Source organism: Cyanistes caeruleus, chromosome 3 (genome assembly GCF_971803275.1).
Source record: "Cyanistes caeruleus chromosome 3, bCyaCae1.hap1.1, whole genome shotgun sequence".
Classification (NCBI taxonomy): domain Eukaryota; kingdom Metazoa; phylum Chordata; class Aves; order Passeriformes; family Paridae; genus Cyanistes; species Cyanistes caeruleus.
The window spans coordinates 12505708-12515652 of NC_141703.1; the positions used below are offsets into that span (position 1 = coordinate 12505708).

General features: G+C 38.0%; 1 long non-coding RNA gene across 1 annotated transcript; it reads left to right on the forward strand.

The window, feature by feature from the left end:
- The first annotated feature begins 3018 nt into the window (after positions 1-3018).
- Positions 3019-9544, forward strand: LOC111922948 (uncharacterized). Its single transcript, XR_015284112.1, has 4 exons — positions 3019-3194; positions 3329-3412; positions 4784-4854; positions 7271-9544. It is a non-coding gene; the product is annotated as an uncharacterized LOC111922948 (long non-coding RNA).
- Positions 9545-9945: the final 401 nt, after the last annotated feature.

The window sequence follows — 9945 nt, forward strand, 5'->3', positions numbered from 1 at the left end:
CTGCCCTCTGTGCAAAGCCCCACTCCTCCATACTCTGTCACATCTTAAAAGCTATTGCAAGGAGATTTTCCAGGTGTTATCTGTCAGTGGAGCCTTATCTGATATTGAATTTTGAATCTGATATTGGCTTTTGAATACAACATGTTTTGCCTCAGTCTGGGGGTCTAAACAGCAGCCTATGGAACAAGAGGTCTGAATTATCTCTAAAAATAAGAGAGCCACGGTGTTGAGCTCTGTAAATACTTTCAACTAATTTCATTATTTACAGGAAATGAAGTGTTGATTTATTATTCACAGTGATTATTGTATTTTTCCTGCTGGTGAAACAGGACTGTCAAATTATTTTGAACCCAGCTGATGAAAACACAGTATAGATATGCTTATCATGACAGTGGAGGGAAAAAGGTCTCCCTCCCTCTGAAAAGACTCTACTATTGCAACAATAATTAAGTAGAACCCATATAATTTTGCATTTTTACAGTAAACACATCCCCCAAGTATTTTATAACGCAGCTTGTATCTTATGTAAGATGAAACTTTCACCACTAACTTGACATAACATATAATAAAACACATTTTCTGAATTATGCATATGTGTCAGTGGGAAGCTGAACATGAGCCAGGCAGCCAGGAGGGCCAAGCGTGTCCTGGGGACATCAGGCCCAGCATGGCCAGCCGGGCAAGGAGGGGATTGTCCCTCTCTGCTCTGGGCTGGGGCGGCCTCACCTCCAGTGCTGGGGGCACTTCTGGGTGCCACAACATAAAAAAGACATTAAGCTGTTAGAGAGAGTGAGAGGAGGCCAAAAGGATGGTGAAGGGTCTGGAGGAGGAGCTGAGGTCATTGGGTCTGTTCAGCCAGGAGGAGACTGAAGGGAGACCTCACTGCAGTTACAGCTTCCTGAGAGGGGAACAGGAGAGCTCAGTACAGATCTCTTCACTCCTGTGACCAGAGACAGGAGTCAAAGAAATGGCATCAAGCTGAGTCAGGGGAGATTGAGTCTAGATTTCTGGAAAAGATTTTTCTCCCAAAAGGTGGTTGGGCACTGGAACTTGCCACAGGATTTCCAGGGAAGTGGTCACAGCACCAAGACTGTATGAGTTCACGAAACATTTGACGATGCTCTCCAGTGTGTTTCTTGGGGTGTCCTGCACAGGGGCCAGGAGCTGGATTCAATGATCTTTGTGGATCCCTTCCAAACATAATCTGAGATTCTCAGATTCTATGATATACTACTCCATACTACACTGTTTTGATGTTCCTGTAAAAACTGCTTAATGTTTTTGCATTCCTGAGCATTGACAGGTGCATCTTTCTCACATGAAGATTGACCACAGCTTTCTATAATGCTACCATAATCATGAGTGCAGATCTGGGGCACTAACCTCCAAGCTTATTGTATTGATGAACAATTTAGATAGAAACTGCAAATATTTTAAACTCAGAATTCGCAGAGAAAGTTTCATTAGCTTGATGTTTTCTTTAGGATGGTATTTATACCCAGTTTCTTTTGTTTCAATGGATAGGTGTTTCTCCCCGTGTCACTGTAGACTTTGACTCTGGCAGTTCATCTGATAGCTTGGCCTGTGCTGAGCCTTGCTGGTATCATTAGAAATAAAAATAAACTTAAATTCAGGCATTATTTGAAACAACTACATAATCTAACCTGCCTGATCCCCAAAACAAAGCTTATTTTGGATAATATGCAACATGAACACATTGTTGGATTTTTGGTAAGCAAAATAGATTTCTAAAAAACAACAACAATAACAAAATATATACTATCTACAGTCACAATGTGGTCAATACTACCTACTCCACCACTCCACTTTCCAAGAATGGAGGAGCTTTCCAGAGTAAGATGAGCCAGAATGGAAATCCTCACATAGTTAGAACTAAATCTAAAATTCAGGAATCCTAGCCTGAAGTCTGACTGACTTTCCTGTTCCTAACAGGAATATCTGAGAGCCATAGTTCCACTGCCATGGGAATCAACATTCTGACTATGCATCCTTTGGCTTGCATGGTTACCAAGACCTGAAGAACCTCTCCGGAGTTGTTACTCTTGCTATACTCACAGAAGGAAAAAAATTCAAAAGGGCATAGTCCACTCAGGTTCACTAAGCAAAGCACACTGATCTGCCTGTGTTTGTAAATCTGCTAGCTAAGCACTGAGAGTAAAAGCTGTTCTCTTCTCAGTAAGACAACATTTTTACCATGGGGTAAAAAGGAAAGCTACCTTGCCATATCTTCCTCATGGCTGCCATCCTGTGGTTTTAAGTGACAATTGTTGAAGGTGCTCAAACTCTTTGCTGAGTCTCCAAGTGAACTCCTCCATATAAGGGAGGCTTATAAGGCTGAACTCACAGGGGTGAACTTACAGTGTACCGACTGCACATGAACCTCACTGGTGGCTCCCAGTGTGGGTTGTCATAGCCAAATGATCCCTCTTATCCTAAAGAAAAGCTGGAAAATATTAACAGGGAAAGAAAAAAAAACACCCCACAACCTTTCAAAACCCCTGAACTCTTCCGGTCTTAAGCATCCCAACATGTCTTTGAGCACATGGAGGATGACAGAGGATGTGGAGGCTGGAAGTGGAATCTGGGTTTTTTTTAACTGTGCCTTATGTTTCATCACCTTTGAAAGTCATTTTCCAGACATGCAATGTTGTGGAGGCTCAAGAACCCACTGTAGTAACGTCATAGAGGGAAGATTCCAAGATAAAAGGTATCGAAAAGGCCTTTCCCCATGATCCTTTGCACTCTAATGCTAATGCACCCCAGTTCTCTGTACCCTGTTGGCCATCCCACCCCTTTTTACCTTTTATGCCTACTCTCCAGAAATTTCTCCCTTCCTCGATGTCTGATTTGCCCTTGTATCTCCGCCCCAACATCCCATTGGCTCCCATTGGGAGCCCTGCCTATGTCCCGCCCCTGTGCCCCCAGCCCATTGGTCCCTGAGGCTCTTCTCCTCCCCCTGCCTGCCCTACATTTAAACCTGAACCCTCCATTGCTCCTGGCCTTTGCTCCCTGGTTCCCGTGGGGTGGTGGTGAGTAAAGCCCCTCAGGACAGGTGTACCCATCACCCCTCTCATCTCTGCAGCTGCTGTGGGTGATCCGAGGCCGAGTGAGTCTGTAAATGGAGTGTCTGCTGCTGACCTGAGCGCTGTCCAGCTGGAGATGTCTTTTGGAAGGTAGCATCACCCTGCCATTCAGACCACAGCACTATGCTGTGTGATTTCAGAGAACTTACTTCAAACACAAGAAAACACGTCAATTTTCAATCTTAACATTTGCTTGGAAATCCATTTTTCTGAGCATTCTGAAGCAGTTTGAGACATAAGGGTCATTTGAAGAGAACACAAGCTACATACCAGAACAATATAAGCTACAGCAATATTTTGGAAGAAAGGTAATGTATCAAACATTGAGTCATATATAAATTACAGTCAAAAACTATAGGTAAAAAACTTCCAGTGTAATCAGCATAGCTGTGCCAATACCCAAATGACATGAATCAAACTGCAAACATTTTTCAATGAGAATTAACCAAATACACCTGTATAATTTACCATCTCTGTTTTGCTAAATGTTCCCAGGAATTTGCTGAAGCCAGGAAACTAAGCAGAAAAGCAATACTTTCTTTGTATCCATGATTTACAATGTCTGTTTTAAAAGCAGACCTTTCAGTTTGATGTACAAATAGTAAATGCACTCTGGGGGTAGTTTCCAATGGATTTCTCAAGCTTATCCATCTACATGAAACACTTAAAGCCAAATCACTTGACAAATATTTCCTCTTAAATACTACAAAGAAAATATTTTAAAAAAGGCATTGCATCTTTTTACAGTCCAGGAACAAATTTAAGCATTCAGTCAACCCTTAAAATAGTTATCTCATAAGTCCTAAAATAGCTCACAATAAAAAGAACCTAAACCATTCAAAACAAAGTTAAATGAATCCAAATTCTTTCTTTAAGGCTCAAGATGCCAGGAAATTAGTAACCGTCAGTACCAAATTGTTGTAAGTACTCTCAAATAATAGAAAGGCAAAGTAACTTGAAAAATCAGTGCTGAACTTAGGAGATGCAGAGAGAACTCTTCCAGGAAATGGTATGTGTTTAAGCACAGCTGAAAAAATAATTCCTAAAATACATTACGAAATCTGCAAGGACAAAATTGTCCTAGTATGATGAACAAGACAAAGCAACTGTTAGATTTGTGGGCATGGAAAGACTTGAAAATTATGATATTAGAATTCAGCAAATACTGCTATTTACAGTGGTGCTATTTTCAGCTAACATTCTTCTAGTAAGATGTTGTGATTAAAAAACAACAACAAAAAAAATCTGGAAAACTGGTGGTGTTTCAAGAAAAATTGGTTAGCAGAAAGCATGCTCGACTGGGATGACTATCTTCTCTTTTCTTCTGCCAATAATCTTCATGCCAATGAAGATAAAGGATGACAGGTAAAAGTATGACTGCCAGCAGCTACTCACTCTAGGGTTTCCTGTTTAAAAAATGAAGAAAAAGAAGGATTAGAGCATAAAGTTATTGTTATATAGAACCAGTAGAGGTAGAATGAAGTGAGTAGAGTGCATCTTTCAAATGAAGATGTAAATATCAAAAACAATTTGTAAATATTTCAAGTCAAGAAATGAATTTTTAAGAAAATAATTCTCATACCTTTCATTTTTTATATTCACCTTTTAATTCTTTGTTTATTGACTTGATTCTCTGTTTATTGACATAAAGTTGAATGTTTTTAAAATTTATTCCAAAGCATCTTTCAGGTCTCCAGATATTTATGCATTGCTTGAAAATGAGTATGAAAGTTCTCCAATAACTTTACCAGTAAGTATTTTGTTAGTTGATTATACCAAAATAAAACCAATTAGGAAGATGTATTTTATAAATATTAATGACATCCAGAGACCACGTTATGCCAAAACTGTATAGAAACAGAAATTATATAGTCATCATCTTATATGAGAAAAAGCATTACCCGTTACTTTTGTGAAAACCAAGAGAGAAGAATTAATTCAATAAAATTATGATGAAATTGCAGTGGTTAATTTCCCAGCCAGGCCCTCAAAGACTTGATTTACTTTCTTTTGTTTTTCAGTAGAGGATTATACCCCCTAGATTTAGAAGTTAGGAATTAGAATTGATTTTTTTTTTCTACTAATATTACTATGAAAATAGACAGAATTGTGTAAAATTATTACAGACATTATGTCTAAATCATAAAGATGCTTTCCTTATGTATTCGGATCTGTTCCCATGTTAAGAAAGTTGCTATCTTAAATACTCTATATTTTTCATATTATTTGCTATATACTTTGCAGAAAGGGGGGAAAAATCAAAGTTTACTTATCAATGTAGAAAGGCCAAATGAATAAAAACCTTTTGAACTCATCTCTGTATAATTTGAATTCAAATAATTCTAAGAACATTACAGTCAGACACTCAAAGGCATTTAGGTACCTAAAAATAGCTGTCCATAGGGCTTTTCAAGAGAGCTTAAGGAAGCCAGGAACTTAACTCCCACCTTAGAGCTCCTTAGTGCCTTTGGCCGTGCTCATTTTCTGGAGAGAGTCCTGCACGGGGTCCCTAAGCACATTCATAGACTGGAGCATCTCCCTTATGACAAAGAGCTGGGAAAGCTGACACTGCTCAGCCTGGAGAAGAGAGGGCTCAGGAGAATCTTAATGTGCATAAACACCTGCAGGGAGGGTGAAAAGAGGATGGGGCCAGGCTTCAAAGGTGCCCAAACTTAAACAGAGGAGGACACCTCTGAACATCAGGAACCAGTCTTTCAGTGGGAGGGTGACTGAGCCCTGGCACAAGTTGCACAGAGAATTTGTGAGGTCGCCCTTCTTGGAGATGTTAAAAATGTATCCAGGTGCAGTCCTGGACAATCAGCCCAAGAAGGGGTTGGATCAGGTGACCTCCAGATGTCCCTTCCAACTTCAACCTGTGATTCTGTTTACACAGTCCAGAAAGGTGAAAAAGGAGCTTAAGGAAAAGTATAGAAGGCATAATAAACCTTATTAAAAAAGTATTTTTACATTTACATATACCTAATCATCCACAGCACTGTTCAGTCATGCATTTCAGCGAGAACAAATATACAAGAGCACAAATGCAGTGTATCTTCCTCTGCCTATGAAGAATGCATCATTCCTTGAACACATTCAATATCCAAATAATCTATATAAGGAAAAATATAGCAATGAGGAAAATTAATGGTAAGATCAGTTAAATGCAATCATTTCTAGAGGTACTATGTTACTTTCTAAAACCACATGAGTAAAAGCAGTGACTAAGAGCAAACTGTAAATTGAATTTCTCCTGTAGGCAATGACAAGGGTTTGTAATTTCTCCAGATGTCTGTGCAGGTGACTAATCTAAGCACCAGTACTTGAACAGATGGGTAGTATTGTGTTCCTCTTAAGGCCAAATAGCTCACTGATATAACCATTCTTGTAGCTTCAGTTTTTGGCTGTGGCCAAAAGATGCTCAGGGCAGGATACAACAATAGGCAAAGCATGTCATGGAACTTCCTCAATGTATGTACATTTTGACTGCAGAACACTGAGGTTCAATAGGAAGATTTTTATTATTAAATATTTTGATTAAAAGATTAATAACAATCTTACATGCTTTTTCTTACTTTGCTTGTATAAACTGTCTTTGATATTATATATAGAAAAAAAAATCTAAAGTGTAACATCTTGTGACAGAAGGTTTCATTATTTAATTATACATTTTTGTTAAAAAATTCAGCTTTTTTTTTTTTTTTTAATTCACTTTAGGATTTTCTTCCTGTTCTTTTCTTGCTGCTTAAACAGGTACTTAACATTAAGCACACACTTAATCCTTTCCTGAGACTGTAAAGTAATAATATATTTGAATATAAAGCTGAATTATGGTTTGAGTGTATAAAAATATTTTCACTCTGCAGATTTACAAAAAGTTACAATAGTTACTGGCAACTAGAAATTCTCGAGAATGGAAAAATGCTGCCTAGTTTTAATCTCACTCAGATTGTTCTGTGAGAGACAAGATCACAGTCCTGCTTTGCAGCTCATCTTTTTGTATTGCTGAGCTGTACAATAACTAATTGTTCAATCATTTAAAATCAATTTCTTTCCGAAATTTAAGTTTAAAGATGTTATAATGAAATGTAGAATCAATAGGGAGGATGAGCTGATTTTCAGAAGCTTCACTTCTCAAACTGAGTGTAACATAATTCCTCATCACACAGGACTGAACACGACCGGGTCACTTGCTGACTCACAGAAGTGGTGCTCCTGCTTCTCTCATGTAGCATTCTGGGTGAGCTGAAAAAGGGAGAACAAAGAGCTGCTTGTATCCCAGGATTTCCTCTGGTAGACTTGCTCTGAGAGCAGCTCAGATCTAAGGTGGAGATCAGAAAGAGACACCATCATCAGTATCTGAACCCCATTAACTTCAAATCCCTTGAATCCAGGAGCAAAGCTGAAGGCAAAGGCTGTCTGAGTCATTCCCACCATCCTCAGATCACAGGAGCATCCACACATGGTACAAAAGGCTGGAAAGGTGCACGAGGGGCTTCATGGATACTCATCCTTTTCTCCAAAAACAAACTCTGTTCAATTGCTTTTTCAAATTCTTTACCTGAGAACCATGATAGGGCTTAATATTTTAATTTATTTTAATGCTTTGCATTTTAATTCCTTACTTCAAACTCAACTACTCAGCTGCTGCCATTGGCCATTGAGAAAACAAGGGAAAATCCTAGTCAATGCATATACTTTTTTGTTTATCATATTTTGTAACTTTGAACTTTAGCAACAGAAATATTTTGCACCGGAGCTTGCTACTTACTGCCAAGTTCTTCTTTGGTCCCCTGCTGTTGCAGTAATGCATTGCTAAAGACATGCATTTCTGAAGGACTTTTATTTTTGTCTCCCTACAATTCCCTTGTATAGGTAGACATCTGAATATCAGTCAACAGGTAGTCTTCAATTTGCACATTTTTAAACAATGTTTGGGATTTAGTTGTTTCTTATTGATGCTTTTATTTTTTCTGTCTTTTTTTTTTTTTCTGAAAGAATAGGAAAAAAAGGAAAAATCATGATGGAGAGTAGGGGACAAATAAATAAGAAGTTGATACATATAATACATATATGTGTTCTTATTTTATATATATATATATTAAGAATAATGATCTGAAATAGGCACCAGAGACCATTGATACTTATTGCACAGATATAGGTGACAGAGATAGAACTTGGAAAAAGAATCTCAAAGAGATGCAAGCCATAGAGAAAGAGCAGTGTTTAAGAGGAGAGAAAACAGGTAGATTAAGTGAGAAAAGTGGAAGCAAAAACTACTGTGATCTGATGAAAATACGAAGGATTAATAATGTGCCATTGTGATTCTAAATCATGCGAAATATACTGTTCAGAACAAATCCAGCTAATCAGGATGCATCTTTTAATCAACTTGCTGAGCATTTGATGAATTAAAGGTCCATATTTTAAAAAGTTATTGAAGAAAAGCTGAGAGAGGTAAGAAGGATGCATTATTTTATTTTTTTTTTATTGAGTCCTCGTGTGGCACTTCACCCTTTGTGTACATGACAACATGTTTGGGACCAGTGGGAGACAAAGCTCACTGATGCTAGAGAAGTCTATTCTGTGACTCAAGTAGTGGTTATTAAATTAATAGAAAATTCAAACTGGTAGAAAAATAGATGAATCTACTGAATTTGTATTAATTCACTATGCTATAGATAAGGAAAAAACACCAGGTTTTGCTCTAAGCAGGACTGAGCAAAATTCAGTCTTTGTTTTAGTAAAAATTTATTCGTGCAGTTTCCATTCCTTGCACCTGCATTATTGCTCTCAGAAAAGATATAAAGATGTATAAACTGGTATTTTTCCTTTTTAGCTGTACTCTAAACTACTCTTTATTCAGTTTTCTGCCTTCTACAGCTCTGTGCTTGACCATGTATGACATTTTCATATCAAAAATATAATGACAGATAGAGGTTGAATACACTCAAAATGGCACAAACAAAACCAAGTTCTGTTTCTTTGTCCAACTGATGCAGTATTGAAGAGTAACACTTCAGATTTAGCAGCTGTTCTGACCTCCACACAGTTGCTACTAGTGAGCTATGTAAAGCAGGAGCTAGAACATTAATAAAGCATCTTAACTTTCAACAACTGTTTCTACACACCACTACTTTAAAGATAAAACTTGGTGTTTTGGCTTTGCACACATTGGTTTTTGGGATTTTTCTGATTTAACTCCTTTTAGGGAGTTTTGTTATTGCACTATGAGCTGAGGCAAGGAGGATTTCTACAGAAGCATTGTTTTGTGATTCAGTTGTTATTTCTCATGATGAGGCTATGATTGTTCTTGGGGGGACCTGGCTTTCTAGAAAGGAAGAGAACACTACAGTGGGAACAGGGATCTATGCCAAAGGCAATATTGCTCACTCATACTACAGCTGTAACTCTGAAAGCCCAAATAAATGTTCATATCTCTCCTTTTGTTGTTAAGCATTACAGCAAATCACTTGTTTTTCTTGTCCTGAGGCTCCAACTGCTTTCATGGTTATTTCATTGCTCTGTTTCTACCTTTCTGCAGATGGGTACTTTCCTTGACTATACTGTCAGTGCATAATGGCCCTCAGCACTTCCACTTTAGTGCCATTACATTTAAATGGGAAAATGCTTCAAGCTGCTGCAACTTGGCTACTGTATTTTCTTAGGGCCAAATGGTTTCCTGGTACACAAAAATCATGAAAAAATGAAAATGCATTCAGGTTCTGTGTGGATTGCCATGTCTGTTAAAAGGTACATACATATGCAGTCACTCAAGAAAGAAAAAACACATTTCTGTGTTCTGAGAATTGTATTTTGCATGTGTAATTACTGCAACCATGAG